Source organism: Anser brachyrhynchus (assembly GCF_964034855.1).
Source record: "Anser brachyrhynchus genome assembly, chromosome: W".
Lineage (NCBI taxonomy): Eukaryota > Metazoa > Chordata > Aves > Anseriformes > Anatidae > Anser > Anser brachyrhynchus.
Window position 1 is genome coordinate 16,857,996 of NC_137704.1, and position 14,488 is coordinate 16,872,483.

The 14,488-nt window shown below is 49.9% G+C and overlaps 1 long non-coding RNA gene across 1 annotated transcript; it reads right to left on the minus strand.

Moving 5' to 3' along the window:
• Positions 1 to 5,832: 5,832 nt before the first annotated feature.
• LOC308184911 lies at positions 5,833 to 13,977 on the minus strand. Its single transcript, XR_013943030.1, has 2 exons — positions 12,109 to 13,977; positions 5,833 to 6,697 (listed from the first exon to the last, which is right to left on the minus strand). It is a non-coding gene; the product is annotated as an uncharacterized lncRNA (long non-coding RNA).
• Positions 13,978 to 14,488: the final 511 nt, after the last annotated feature.

Below are 14,488 nucleotides of genomic sequence, written 5' to 3' on the forward strand. Positions count from 1 at the left end.
AATCCACGTGTGCTAAGGGAGTTGGCAGAGGTGATCGCCGAACCACTCTCTATCATCTTTGAAAGGTCCTGGAGAACAGGAGAGGTGCCTGAAGACTGGAGGATAGCCAATGTCACTCCGGTCTTCAAGAAGGACAAGAAGGAGGATCCGGGAAACTCCAGGCCAGTCAGTCTCACCTCTGTCCCTGGAAAGGTGTTGGAACAGCTTGTTCTGGATGCCATCTCCAAGCAATTGGAAGAGAAGAATGTTATGAGGAGTAGTCAGCATGGATTCACCAAGGGTCGACCTCGTTGCCTTCTATGATGGCATCACCAGCTGGGTAGACGGGGGGAGAGCAGTGGATGTCATCTACCTTGACTTTAGCAAGGCTTTCGATACTGTCTCCCATGACATCCTGATAGCAAAGCTGAGAAAGTATGGGATAGAGGAGTGGAGAGTAAGGTGGGTTCAGAACTGGCTGACTGGCCGAGCTCAGAGGGTGGTGATCGGCGGCGCAGAGTCCGGCTGGAGACCTGTGACTAGCAGTGTTCCCCAGGGGTCGGTGCTGGGTCCGGTCTTGTTCAACATCTTCATCGACAACCTTGATGAGGGAATAGTGTCCACCCTCAGCAAGTACGCCGATGATACAAAGCTGGGAGGAGTGGCCGACACGCCAGAAGGCTGTGCTGCCATTCAGCAAGACCTGGACAGGCTGGAAAGATGGGCAGGAAGAAACCAAATGAGGTTTAACAAGAGCAAGTGTAGAGTCCTGCACCTGGGAAGGAACAACCGCATATATCAGGACAGGCTGGGGGATGACCTGCTAGAGAGGAGCTCTGCGGAGAAGGACCTGGGGGTCCTGGTGGACGACAGGTTGACCATGAGCCAGCAGTGTGCCCTGGTGGCCAAGAAGGCCAATGGGATCCTGGCGTGCATTAAAAGGAGCTCGGCCAGCAGGTCAAGGGAGGTGATCCTCCCCCTCTACTCTGCCCTGGTCAGGCCTCACCTGGAGTGCTGTGTCCAGTTCTGGGCTCCCCACTACAAAAAAGACAGGGATCTCCTGGAAAGAGTCCAGCAAAGGGCCACAAAGATGATACGGGGCCTGGAGCACCTCCCCTATGAGGAAAGGCTGAGACACCTGGGTCTGTTCAGCCTGGAGAAAAGAAGACTGAGAGGGGATTTTATTAATGTTTACAAATACCTTAAGTGTGGGAGACAGAGGGATTTGGCCAACCTCTTTTCAGTGGTTTGTGGGGACAGGACAGGGGTAATGACCACAAGATAGAGCACAGAAAGTTCCGCACCAACATGAGAAAGAACTTCTTCACAGTGAGGGTGACGGAGCACTGGAACAGTCTGCCCGGGGAGGTTGTGGAGTCTTCTTCTCTGGAGATATTCAAGGCCCGTCTGGTTGCTTACTTGGGCAGCCTGCTCTAAGGAACCTGCTTTGGCAGGGGGGTTGGACCCGATGATCTCGAGGTCCCTTCCAACCCCTTCAATTCTGTGATGGGAAAATGAGAAAGGAATACCCCTTTGGCCAGTTTGGGTCAGCTGTCCTGGGTCTGTCCCCTCCCAGCTCCTGCTGCACCCCCAGCCTGCCCACTGGAAGGACAGAGCGAGAAGCTGGGAAGTCCTTGGCTTGGTGTAAGCACTGCTCTGCAACAGTTAAAACATCAGCGTGTTATCAGCATTATTCTCATCCTAAATACCAAACACAGCACCATACCAGCTACTAGGAGGAAAATTAACTCTACCCTAGCCAAAACCAGGACAATATCCACCCCTTATTCCATACCATTTATGTCATGCTTAGGTCCCACACTTCCCAATACATTCCAATTAGTCACCACCTTCATATATGTATATAAAACGTCCACTGAGTTTGTGGAGTCTGTGACTGACTTTGGGCTCCATCTGTCCCAGCAGTCTTGCAGGGCAGAAGAGATGATGTGTGATGTTGGATGTTGGATCATCGCATGCTGAAGCTCGTTCTGGTTCCATCACGCCGCTGTGCTTGTCCAATTCTATCAAAATTCATTCATCATTATCGGCGTGGCTGTTACTGTGATACCATTAATGGGACACTGACATGTAGCAATCATGGTAGTGATGACATACAGCATTATGTAATAATTAACATAATACAATTCAACTCATGGGCTATTCTCAACCAACATCAGATCCCCTTGAGGTACACATCGGACCTCCCCATTCCTCCCCCATACCAAAGATGCTTTAACCGCTTGGCTTGCTTGATTGCAGCACGTTTCACAGTCATGAATAACCTGTGCAATAGCATGCATGGTCAGGTTCGCCCATCGATCCCAAGCCCATCTATATGTTGCATCCCTGCCTTGATGGCCTGAGGTGTCATGGGCCCATCGAGCTATAAATAATTGACCTTTATGTTGCCAGTCCAGGTCCACCTGAGCCACTTCAATCTTAGCAGCCTGATCCTCCTGCTGGTTGTTCTGATGTTCTTCAGTAGCCCGATTCTTGGGCACGTGAGCATCTACATGGCGTACCTTTACAACCAGGTTCTCTACCCGGGCAGCAATATCTTGCCAAAATGCAGCAGCCCAGATGGGTTTGCCTTTGCACTGCCAGTTGCTCTGCTTCCATTGCTGCAACCACCCCCACAGGGCATTTGCTGCCATCCATGAATCTCATCAACTCATGAGTTCTTGCACTTTTCAATTTTCTCCCCCATCCCACTTGGGGGTGGTGGCAAGCAAACAAGCGTGTAGTATTTAACTGTCTGACAGGTTAAATCACAACCATTAAATAAGCAGGCAAACTGGCAATATATTGCAGCAACTTCTAACCAGGAAGTGTAAGACCATTATAGGGTAAGCATAGTGCAGAACCTAGCAAGCACCTGTTAGCAGAGCTCATATCTCCACACAACACTTTAAAAATAGATTACAGTGCAGACACATACAAGACTTGTTACAGAGTAGCCAGGGATTTTACAGTCAGAGGTAGTAACATCTATAGAATCATAGGATATCCCGAGTTGGAAGGGACCCATAAGGATCATCGAGTCCAACTCCTGGCACCACACAGGTCTACCCCAAATTTTAGACCATGTGACTAAGTGCACAGTCCAAACGCTTCTTAAACTCCAAAAGGCTTGGTGCAGTGACTACTTCCCTGGGGAGCCTGTTCCAGTGGGCGACCACCCTCTCAGTGAAGAGCCTCTTCCTGATGTCTAGCCTAAACTTCCCCTAACTCAGCTTGACACCATTCCCGTGGGTCCTATCACTAGTGACTAAAGAGAATAGATCGGCGCTTTCCCCTCCACTCCCCCTTGTGAGAAAGCTGTAGACCACGATGAGGTCTCCCCTTAGCCTCCTCTTTTCCAGGCTGAACAGGCCCAGTGACCTTAGCCGCTCCTCATACGTCTTCCCCTCCAGGCCTTCACCATCTTTGTATCCCTTCTCTGGAAACTCTCCAACAGTTTTATGTCCTTTTTGTACTGTGGTGCCCAGAACTGCACACAGTACTCGAGGTGAGGCCGCACCAGCGCAGAGTAGAGCGGGACAATCAGTTCCCTCAACCCACTAGCAATGTTGTGCTTGATGCACCCCAGGATACGATTAGCCCTCCTGGCCGCCAAGGCACACTGCGGGCTCATATTCACCCTGCTATCAACCATAACCCCCATATCCCTCTCTGTGGGGCTGCTCTCCAGCGTCTCGTTGCCCACTCTGTACGTATAGCCAGGGTTGCTCTGTCCCAGGTGCAGGACCTGGCACTTGCTCTTGTTAAACTTCATGTGGTTGGTGATCGCCCAGCTCTCCAATCTGTCCAGATCTCTCTGCAAGGCCTTTCCAACCTCAACAGAGTCCACAACTACTCCAAGTTTAGTGTCATCAGCTTTGTAGCATCAGCATACTTGCTGAGGGTGGACACTATTCCCTCATCACGGTCGTCGATGAAGATGTTGAACAATCGATGAAGATGACGAACAAAATTTGCCACAATACGACAGGACCCATCAGTGAACAGGGCATATTGCTTCTCATTTTCTGGTAGCTTGTTGTACAGTGGGGCTTCTTCAGCACAGGCCACCTCCTCCTCTGGTGATATCCCAAAGTATTTGCCTTCTGGCCAGTCCATAATCACTTCCAAGATCCCTGGGCGACTGGGGTTTCCAATTTGAGCCCGCTGAGTAATCAGGGAAACCCACTTGCTCCATGTAGCATCAGTTGCATGATGTGTAGAGGGGACCCTTCCTTAGAACATCCAGCCCAGTACCGGCAGTCAGGGTGCCAGGAGGAGTTGCACTTCAGTACCGACCACTTCCGAAGCAGATCAAACTCCTTCATATGCTGCCAATATCTCCTTTTCGGTTGGAGTATAGCAGGCCTCAGATCCTCTGTATCCCCGACTCCAAAACCCTAGGGGTCGACCTCGCATTTCCCCAGGCTCTTTCTGCCAGAGGCTCCAGGTGGGGCCATTCTCCCCGGCTGCGGTGTAGAGCACATTCTTTACATCTGGTCCTGTTATGGCAAAACCAGCCTTCAGAAGGATTTGGACTATTTTCTTCCCTTTCTCAAAAACTTCCTCTGCTGTGACACCCCACACAATGATGTCATCGATGTACTGCAGGTGTTCTGGAACTTCCCCCTGTTCCAACGCAGACTGGATCAGTCCATGGCAAATGGTAGGGCTGTGTTTCCACCCCTGGGGCAGTCAATTCCAGGTGTATTGGACACCCCTCCAAGTGAAAGCCAACTGTGGCCTGCACTCTGCTGCTAGAGGGATGGAGAAAAATGCATTAGCGATATCAATTGTGGCATACCACTTGGCTGCCGTTGATTCCAGTTCGTACTGGAGTTCTAGCATGTCTGGCACTGCAGCACTCAGTGGTGGCGTGACTTCCTTCAGGCCACAATAGTCCGCTGTTAGTCTCCACTCACCATTAGACTTTCGCACTGGCCATATGGGACTATTAAAAGGTGAATGAGTCTTGCTGATCACTCCTTGGCTCTCCAGTTGACGAATTACCTTATGGATGGGCCTCAGGGAGTCTCGGTTGGTGCGATATTGCCGCCGGTGCACAGTTGTGGTAGCGACTGGCACTTGCTGTTCTTCGACCCTCAGCAACCCCACAACAGAAGGGTCCTCTGAGAGACTGGGCAAGGTAGACAACTGTTTAATGTCCTCTGTCTCTAAGGCAGCTCTGTTAAAAGCCCACCGGAACCCTTTTGGGCTCTTGAAATATCCTCTTCAGTATGCATGCTCCTTAACCTTGCCTGGAAAGCATCATTTTTGCAGCTCAGGTCAAGGTAAATAAAAGACCAAACTATTTAAAGGATGAGGTAGAAAAATGAGACTGCAACGCAATTAAGGTTGTGATGGGCACCTAAGAAAACCACCATTGCTGTTACAAATTGGAATTGGGGTTGACTAGTCAGAATTGACCTGAAGGTAAATAAGACCACAGCGCTCTCTGAGGTTTTTGAAGGGATGCACGACACGGACTCCTGATGGCTCTTGAACAGGAGGCGTTTATTGCCCTTTTTCACCACTACATATACTTTCCCCGTAGCCCCACGCGCTGTCCACGCGCCCGAATCTGTCTTACAATTGGTTAGAGACCCTCAGACACGTGCCTTGAGCCAGCCAGCAATTGGCTACTGCCCAAAACTCATCTTTAACACTGTAGTCAATTTACTTTATCTCGTCCTTGCTCAAGTTTTTGGTTCTACTGCTGTTTTCCTCATTATCGCTAACTCAGGGACGTGTGAAACAGCACAAAGCCACCTGTGAATTCCTTTCCCACAAAACAGCACAAAGCTCCCTGCAAATTCTTCTCCCACAATTCCCCCTTTTTTATTTTCAATCAACCAAACGTTTTCTATAGATTTTTCTATCAATCACTGCACACACTGCAATAAGCAAGGTACAATAAGCAACAGGTTCAAAATCTCATGCAGAACTACGATTGTAAAGTAGTGTGCCTACTAGAATCTACATCAGTCAACAAGCCACTAAGCGCTAGGAATGTTGCTTCGCAGCGATACTGCTTCTTACTTGCACAGCACAATCACACAATCACACAATCACGCAGAGAGGCCTCTTGCACTTCTCATTCACACCACAAGAAAACATCACTTAAAATAATTTGTGTGCGGCTTCAGGAGGTCCTTGTCTGCTCCCGTGGTGAGCGGCTGAGAGTGGAGACCCCTCCGAGGAAAAAATGCTCGGGGTGCACCTAGGGGCATCCGTTCCACAGTCGATCCCACAGCCGAGCAGAGCGGCTCCTGGCGCAAGGAAGGATGCTATTATAGTTTGTATAATGACAGCAAAGAGATGCATTGCAATAAGGAGCAAGTGACCTTTTTTTTTTTTTTCCGAGCAATTACACCTTACACATGCTATTACTGTTACACATCTCAGGATATCTAATTCCTGTGGCTCTAGGGGCGCTTGCGATAAGTAGACAGTCCAGTCTTTGTCATCCGCCGGGTTCCCCACCAGACATGTCGTAGATGGGTCATTTCATTGGCTCCACCAGATCCAGGAACCTCCTCCCATCTAACCTTTAGTGCACTGCTGTATTAATCAGCTCCAGATTATCACCGAATGGGTCACCCACAGTCTGGGCTGGACTGAGACCCAGGAGGCGCCGAAGCTGCAGAGGCGGACGAGGATGATGGTCCCAACCATGGTCGCATGCCACGAGCTGGCACCCATCATGGTCCTTGCCCTGTGGAAACACAAGCGTACCCTCGCCCCCAGGTTATTAGGGGATATGGTCCTTCCCACCTCCCAGTATCCAGATTTCTCATCATAACCATCGCTTTTCCTGTTGGAACGGAGGTTAGTCCTGATTCCATTGATTTAAAATGCTTAATTATACGTGGTACGTCTTCGTATTGAAAAGGTAGTGTCAAATGATTTATGACATATACCACTTTGTTCAATCTATTCTGCGGGGTCTCCTGTGTCTCCCCCTTTTTCTGTTTAGCCAATAAGTCCTTTAACGTGCGGTGAACACGTTCTACTATTGCTTGTCCTGTGGGTGAGTGTGGGATGCCTGTCTTGTGAGTGATGCCCCAGGTATGGAAAAAAAGTCGCGTAGAGCGGCTTGCATAAGCTGGGCCATTATCAGTTTTTATTTCTTTAGGGATTCCGAGGGCGGCGAAGGCCGCACGGAAATGCGCCTGTACGTGACGGCTTGTTTTGCCCGTCATCGCAGAGGCCCAGAGCGCGTGCAAAAAAGAATCTATGGACACGTGAACGTAGTTTAGCCTCCCGAACTCAGGAATGTGAGTAAGGTCAGTTTGCCAAAGCTGAAGAGAAGAGAGGCCCCTAGGATTAACTGTAGTCGGTGGGCCTGGTCGTTGTTGACAATCCGGGCAGGTCTGTACTATGAGCTTAGCATCTCCTATGGGGATGGCAAACTGTTTGGACAATGCCTTTGCAGCCTGGTGGAAGAATTGATGTGATAAACGAGCCTGGGACAATGTATTTGGCACTGGGACTTGCAATGCAATGTTAGTCAATTGATCGGCCCGGGCATTTCCTTCTGCAAAGAATCCCGGGAGTGTCATATGACTTCTAATGTGGATCACGCAATAAGGGTGGGTATGGTGCTCTACAAGAAATAATAACTCTTTAAATTTTAAGAATAGTGCTTCGTTGTGGATGTGTTTGATCTGAGATCTTTCAATGTGTTGTGCTACTCCTACTGCATAATGTCAATCAGAGACAATATTTAGTGGAGCCTGGTCCCATTGCTTGAACGCCATTACTACTGCATGTAATTCTACTATCTGAGGGGAGCCCTGTATTGTTTCTATGACATGTTGCCAGTGGCCTCCTTGTTCCCACGTGACTACAGCTTTTCCCTTTCTCCCTGACCCGTCTGTGAATACTGTTTGTCCTTGGACTGGGTGCCATCGATATAGCGGCTTGTCCTCAACGTGTACATTATTATAAAAGGTAAGCATTTTATGAGACGGGAGATGTATATCAAGTTGACCATTGAAACCCGAAAGGGCTGATTGTAGCTCTAAGCTATTCTGGAGGCACCAATCAAGATAGTCTTTAACTATCGGAATGATAATGGATTTTGGCTCTTCTCCAGCCATTTCTATAATTCGTTCTCTTCCCTCCCTAATCAAATCTGAAAACATTTCAATGCGGGTGGCGAGTGTCTTTGTCGGTTGGTGGGGTAGAAACACCCATTCTAATAGAAGCAACGGGTCTGTTGCGTTGGAGTCCCATTGCGCAATAATAGCTAAAGGTTGTGGATTCTGGTTGCATATGTAGAGCTGAATGGGTAAATTTTCTGCTCGCCGCTGGCATTGTTGGGCAGAGATCTTCTCCTCTATACGGTGTAGCGCCGCCCTGGCTTCATTAGTCAGCCGGCGGGGCGCATTAATACTAGTGTCCCCTTTTAACAACTCGAACAGGGCTGCTAGTGTATGGTTGTCAATTCCGCATTGCGTCCTTATACAATTTATATTGCCTATAAGCTTCTGGACATCACTGAGCGTGCGAATTTCCCTTGTAATGGCTACGTTTTGGGGTTGAATACTGTGCTGCAGTATCTTCCAGCCTAAATATTTCCAAGGCGCCTCGATTTGAATTTTCTCCGGTGCGATTTGTAATCCCCATGTCTGGAACTCCTGCCGTAGAACAGGCAGTACTTCTTGAGTTAAGTTGTCTGTCGGACTGGAGAGCAATATGTCGTCCATATAATGATAGATGTATACGTGCGGGAATCGTTTGTGTACGGGGCGTAGCGCTTCTGCTACGTATGTTTGGCAAATTGCTGGGGAATTTTTCATCCCTTGAGGCAGCACAGTCCAATGATACCTATCCATTGGTTCGGTCTTATTGATTTTTGGGACCGAGAACGCGAATCGAGGAGCATCAGCAGGGTGAAGTGGAATAGTAAAGAAGCAGTCCTTTAAATCGATAATCAAGATATTCCAATTGCGAGGGAGCATAGCAGGAGAAGGTAATCCGGGCTGGGGAGCTCCCATGTCCTCCACTGCATTGTTTATTTGACGTAAATCGTGAAGTAATCGCCATTTCCCGCTTTTCTTTTTAAAAAGAAACACGGGTGAATTCCAGGGACTGGTTGTGGGGGTAATGTGTCCCAATTGTAACTGTTCTTGGACAAGTTCTTGGAGAGCAGCGACCTTTTCCGCAGGAAGCGGCCATTGCTTCACCCACACAGGATTATCAGTTCTCCAGGTGAGTCTCATGCGCGGTCGCTCGTCAACGGCCGCTATTGAAAATTTTCCGGAAAGCTCAGAGTGAACTCGCCCTGCCCCATCACATCCCTCCCCAGGAGACTGACAGGTATGAGGGCAGCATACGGCCGGACGTTATACAGCGAGCCTTCATGAGTCTTAATGCTAAGCATATATCGGCTCTGAAAGGTACCGGAGACACCACCAACTCCCACAAGGCCTTTTGTGGTGGAATCTAAAGGCCAACTTTTGGGCCAATCGTGAAGAGAAATTACTGTAACATCTGCCCCGGTATCCATTAATACGGTTATTTGTGCGCTGGAGGGGTCAGCCTGTGGGTGATGAAGTGTTAGGGTCAGCGTAGGCCTCTTGATGGTAATGGCCGAGGCCCAAAAAGCTGACGGGGGTCCCGTTGATCCAAACTCCGCGTCGTGTCGGTCACATGTCTCTGCTTGTGGAACTATGGCTTTAAATAGTATTAACTGTGCAATTGTAGTCCCCTTGGGAATGAGCATCGGTGGGGAGGGAGTCCATGCCATTGCTTGTATTATGCCTTCATAATCAACGTCAATGACTTCAGGCAGTATAAAAAGACCCGTTAGTGTGGTGCTAGACCGCCCTAGCAAGAGGGCGCTGCATCCCTTCCCTATTGGTCCCTGTACATTTAGAGGTATTCTGCGAACCCGAGTGTCCCAAAGGGTGCAGCTCGTTACTGTGGAGACATCCAATCCGGCGCTTCCTCGGGTTCTGGCTGTGAGGGAATCCACGGTGACGTAGTAGGCGGGATCGCTGGAGCAGTGGGCGGCTGCGGTCGCAGCCCGGTAGTCGTCATCGCCCAGGGCGGTGACTTCCGCGAGGACGGCCCGCCCACGAAGGAGGGCCGGGGCACTTGTGTCATCGCGCGGCCCCGCCCCGCGCTCTGCTTCCCGTTTCCCTGCCGCGGTTGTAAAGGTCGTCCCTCTGCATCATGCGTCGAACGGCACTGGCTAGCCCAGTGCCATCCCGTGCCGCACCGTGGGCAAACAGTGGGAGGGGCAGAGTTACCGCGTTCCCCCTGTAAGAAATGGTCCAGCAATTCGTGCCACTAAGGGGTTTTGAAGGGTTAACATTGAGGCCTAGGTTTAGGCGAGAAGAGAACAAAGGGATTTCTTCGGAGAAAAACTGCTGACTTTGCACGAATGTGCAGTAACTTCTGACAGCCGGCCAAGAGACCACTAGATAAGGAGGAAGAATATGAGCCTCCCTGTCTCCCTGTCCGAGCGGCCCCCGAGAAAGTAACAGAGACTGATAAGCAGGTGCACCTGGAAGGACGTCGGATTCGGGAAACCAATTATAATAACCTTGCCTCTTTTAGAAGTAGTAATAAATATGTATTAGCCTAGGAGTATAAAAAATTAGATGCCTTACGTAACGGGTGTGCGTCCCGGTGGAGCAGAGACTCCCGGCGCACCCAGCGCTGTTTGCTTGCCTCTATTCGTTTAATAAATTGTAAACTCTGATTGTAATCCTATTTGGGACTCAGTCATTTATAACACCCCCCTGCTCCTCGCTGTGGGCATTCGGTGGCAAGATGCCCCGTGGCTCGACAGCGAAAACACCGTTTTCGCCCGGTTTTAAGTGCAGTAGCAAAGGCTCCGGCCAAAGCGGCAGTGTGATGTTCTATGGATCCGACTCGATTGCAAGCCTCTATCATTTGTACCAGTGTAGTATTAGCAGGCAGGGCTTGGAGTATTTTCTTACAGTCTGTGTTTGCATTTTCTACCGCCAGTTTTAGTATAAGGGCCTCTTTGGCCTCGCGGTTGTCAATTTGTTTGTCCAAAGCGTCTCGCAGTCTATCAATGAATTGCATATAAGGCTCGGTAATTTGTTGCCTAATGCTGGTAAACGATGGCTCGGCTTTTCCAACTTCAGGCAACTTCAACATAGCCTGGAAGGCCAGAGACGCGGACTGCCGCAAGATGGCATCGTCGAGCCTAGCCTGCAATCTCGGATCAAATAACGGCTCAGCCCCCATCAACTGTGGGATCCCGGCTCCCAAGAGGGGGTCGCCGGGCTGCCGGTCCAGGTTACGCAGGGCGGCCAATTCGCACGCTTCTTTCCATTTTTGCTCCCACAGTAATTTTTGTGTTGGCGTTAAAATCATCGCGGCTATCTGATGGCAATCGTACGGCACCAGCAAGTGACCAGTCATAACATTTTCTAACAATGACTGAGTAAATGGTGCGTGTAATCCATATGTAGTCACAGTCTTTCTTAATTCTTTAATTAGGTCCCAGTGGAAGGCATTATATTCATTTGGACCGTTGGGTCGCACCTGCACCGGGAAAGCCATTCCCACCGGGTCCCCGTCTTTTAGAGCTTCCCGGCGCACCAGCTCCCATCGTTCCCGCGGGTCGAAAGCTCGGGCCCCCAGGGAGGCATTATCGGGGGCAGGCAAGGCGGGAGCCGAGGGGGTCAGCGGGGAGGGGCTCTGCGGCGGCGGTCCACGGCCCTCTTCCTTGTCATCCCCCAGGTCTATCAAACTGCACCGCTCTGGTGACCTTGCAGGCTCTGATCTCAGTTCGGCTGCTGTTATTGCCTGGGCAGCGGCGTTCTGTACTTCCTTTTCTGCCTGCCACGATCTTAAAGTCTCAGTCACCAGCCGCCACATAGTCATCACCTCAGCAGCATTAGTATCCCCACTGGACGCTGCTTCCCATATTTTTTCCCCCGCTTGGTCCCAAGTTTTTACATCAAATACTGTGGAAGCCATTGAGGGGAGCCCTTGTTTTCGCAAAAATTTCAATAATAGCTTTATCTTAAACGGATCAGATTTTACTCCCCTGTCTATTAGGAGTTGTGTTAGTAGTTTCACTATAGCCTCTTCCTCTGCCAAAAGGCTAGCTCCCATGATTAATGCCCAGCCGCTCACCTGTCCTTCAGGTGATGTCCCAGGGTTGAAGCTGCAGTCCAGCTGCGAGCTTGATTCATTCGGCTGGGTTCCCTTCGGACGCTCGTGCAGCGCTGCTCCTCCCCTATCACGTCAGGGTCACCATGTGAAGGGATGCAAGACACGGACTCCTGATGGCTCCTGACCAGGAGACCCTTTATATATATATATATATATATATATATATATATATATATATATATATATATATAGCATTACTATAGTTTCTGTGCCATTTATTGTCCAATACTGCTGGAAGACTGGTTTCTTTAAACCTCTTACCCCAAATCCGTGATAACTTCCTATGGTTTTTTACTTGCCCAATGTGGGGCTCAAGGAATTTGAGATAAGGATGATAGTCGAGAGAAGTAACGGGCAAAACATGGACTGGATTTTTTTTATGAATGTAATAGTTGTGAAGAATTTAAGAAAGCAGCAATTGTGAGGAATATGTTTCATATTAGTGTGGTGAAGGGACGCGGGGTGGTGTGTGTGTAAATTGTCCACCTCATCGGTGTTGTGATGATGTTATGTTTATTTTGGTATGGGGAATTCTTTTTTTTGATGTAAGTGAAGTTTGTGAAGATTGTGATAATTGTAAAGTAAGAGTATATTGGAATGTAGTGGGTTTACGTGGCAAGGTATTGGTAGCAGGGGCCATAGGGGTGGCTTCTGTAAGAAGAATCTAAAAGCTGCCCCATGTTAGGTAAGGGCCCCACTGCTGACCAGAGCCGAGCCAATAAGCGATGTTGTTTGAGCCTCTGTGAGAGCAGATGTAAGAAAGAGAAAAGAAAAAAAAAAAAAAAAAGGAAAAAAACCGCTGTGCCACACACAGCAGCTGGGAGAGTGAGAGGAGTGAGAAACAGCGTTGCAGGCGCCAAGGTCAGTGAAGAAGGAGGGGGAGAGGTGCTCCAGGCACCGGAGCAGAAGTCCCCTGCGGCCTGTGGTGAGGACCATGGTGAAGCAGGCTGTCCCCCTGCAGCCCATGGAGTACCACGGTGGAGCAGGGTTCCGTGCTGCAGCCCCGCTGCCATGGTTACCACCGTGGACACCCTTTCAGCAAGAACCGGAGGGAGTGCCAGAGTGGATGCCTCCACAGTAACAGACGCCACGTTGTGGTGTGCTCACATTCATAAAATTCCATTGAATGTCAAAGGACCAATTGGGAATGACTGTAGTGTATTGCTGCTAGGAGAATCAAGTACAACTTTGAACAGATTGTTTGTTTTGCCGGGGATAATTGATGCCGATTATAATGGACAAATCCAAACTATGGCTTGGACACCGTCTCCACCACTGTCAATACCAAAGGGAACTAGAATTGCTCAATTGATTCATTTCTGAGCAGTAGTCTGCAGGACTTGGTTCAAGAACAACTCCAACAAGGACATATTGTTCCGACAAACATTCCAAATGGAATTCACCAGTGTTTGTTATCAAGAAGAAGAGCGGGAAATGGAGATTACTGCATGATTTGCGACGAATCAGTGCAGTGATCGAGGACATTGCAGCCAGAAAACAAAAAAAAAAAAGAAAAAAAAAGGAAAAAAAGAGAAAAAAAAGAGAAAAAAACAGTACCTTTAATATTGTATCGGACTCGCAATATGCCGTAGGTGTTGCTCAGCGCATTGAGAGGGCACATTTGAGACGCCCCGCTGTCAGCTCCGGGCACCCGCCCGCCCGCCCCGCCGCCGGCTGCTGCGTTTCTCCGGTTTGGGCGCCCGCCCGCGCGCACCGGGCGCTGCCGTGTTCCGCCTGCTGCTGCGCCCGGGCCCGCGGCCCCGCGGGCCCCCGCTCTGTCCGTCCTGCGAGGCCGGGCAGAGCCGCGCACCGCCCGCGCTCCGCGACAGTCCGCACGGCCGCAAGCGCCGCCGCCGCCCCCCCGCTCGTCGCCGGCCGCCGCCGCTGCTGCCCCCCCCCGCCCCCGCCGGGTCGGCTCCCCCCCAGCCCGCCGGCCCCTCTGCTGGCGCTGCGGGCCGCCGCCGGCAGCTCGGCCAAGGATGTGGGTGGATCCCCTGAAAAGGCAGCCACAGATCTCAGCAGTGAACACAAACTCAATAAATCCCAGCAGCTGAAAAAAGTTTTCAAAGAATATGGTGCTGTAGGGGTTTCATTCCATGTTGGAATTTCATTAGTATCTCTAGGAATCTTCTACCTGGCTGTGTCAAGTGGTGTGGATATGACTGCAGTTCTCTTCAAACTTGGCTTCAGTGAATCATCGCTGCAATCTAAAAGGGCTGCTGGTACAGGCACATTTCTGTTGGCATATGCTATTCACAAATTGATTGCTCCAGTACAAATAATTTGTGTGCCAGCGATACGGATGGCCATGTTTAACAACAGGAAAACATTACATTGTTCC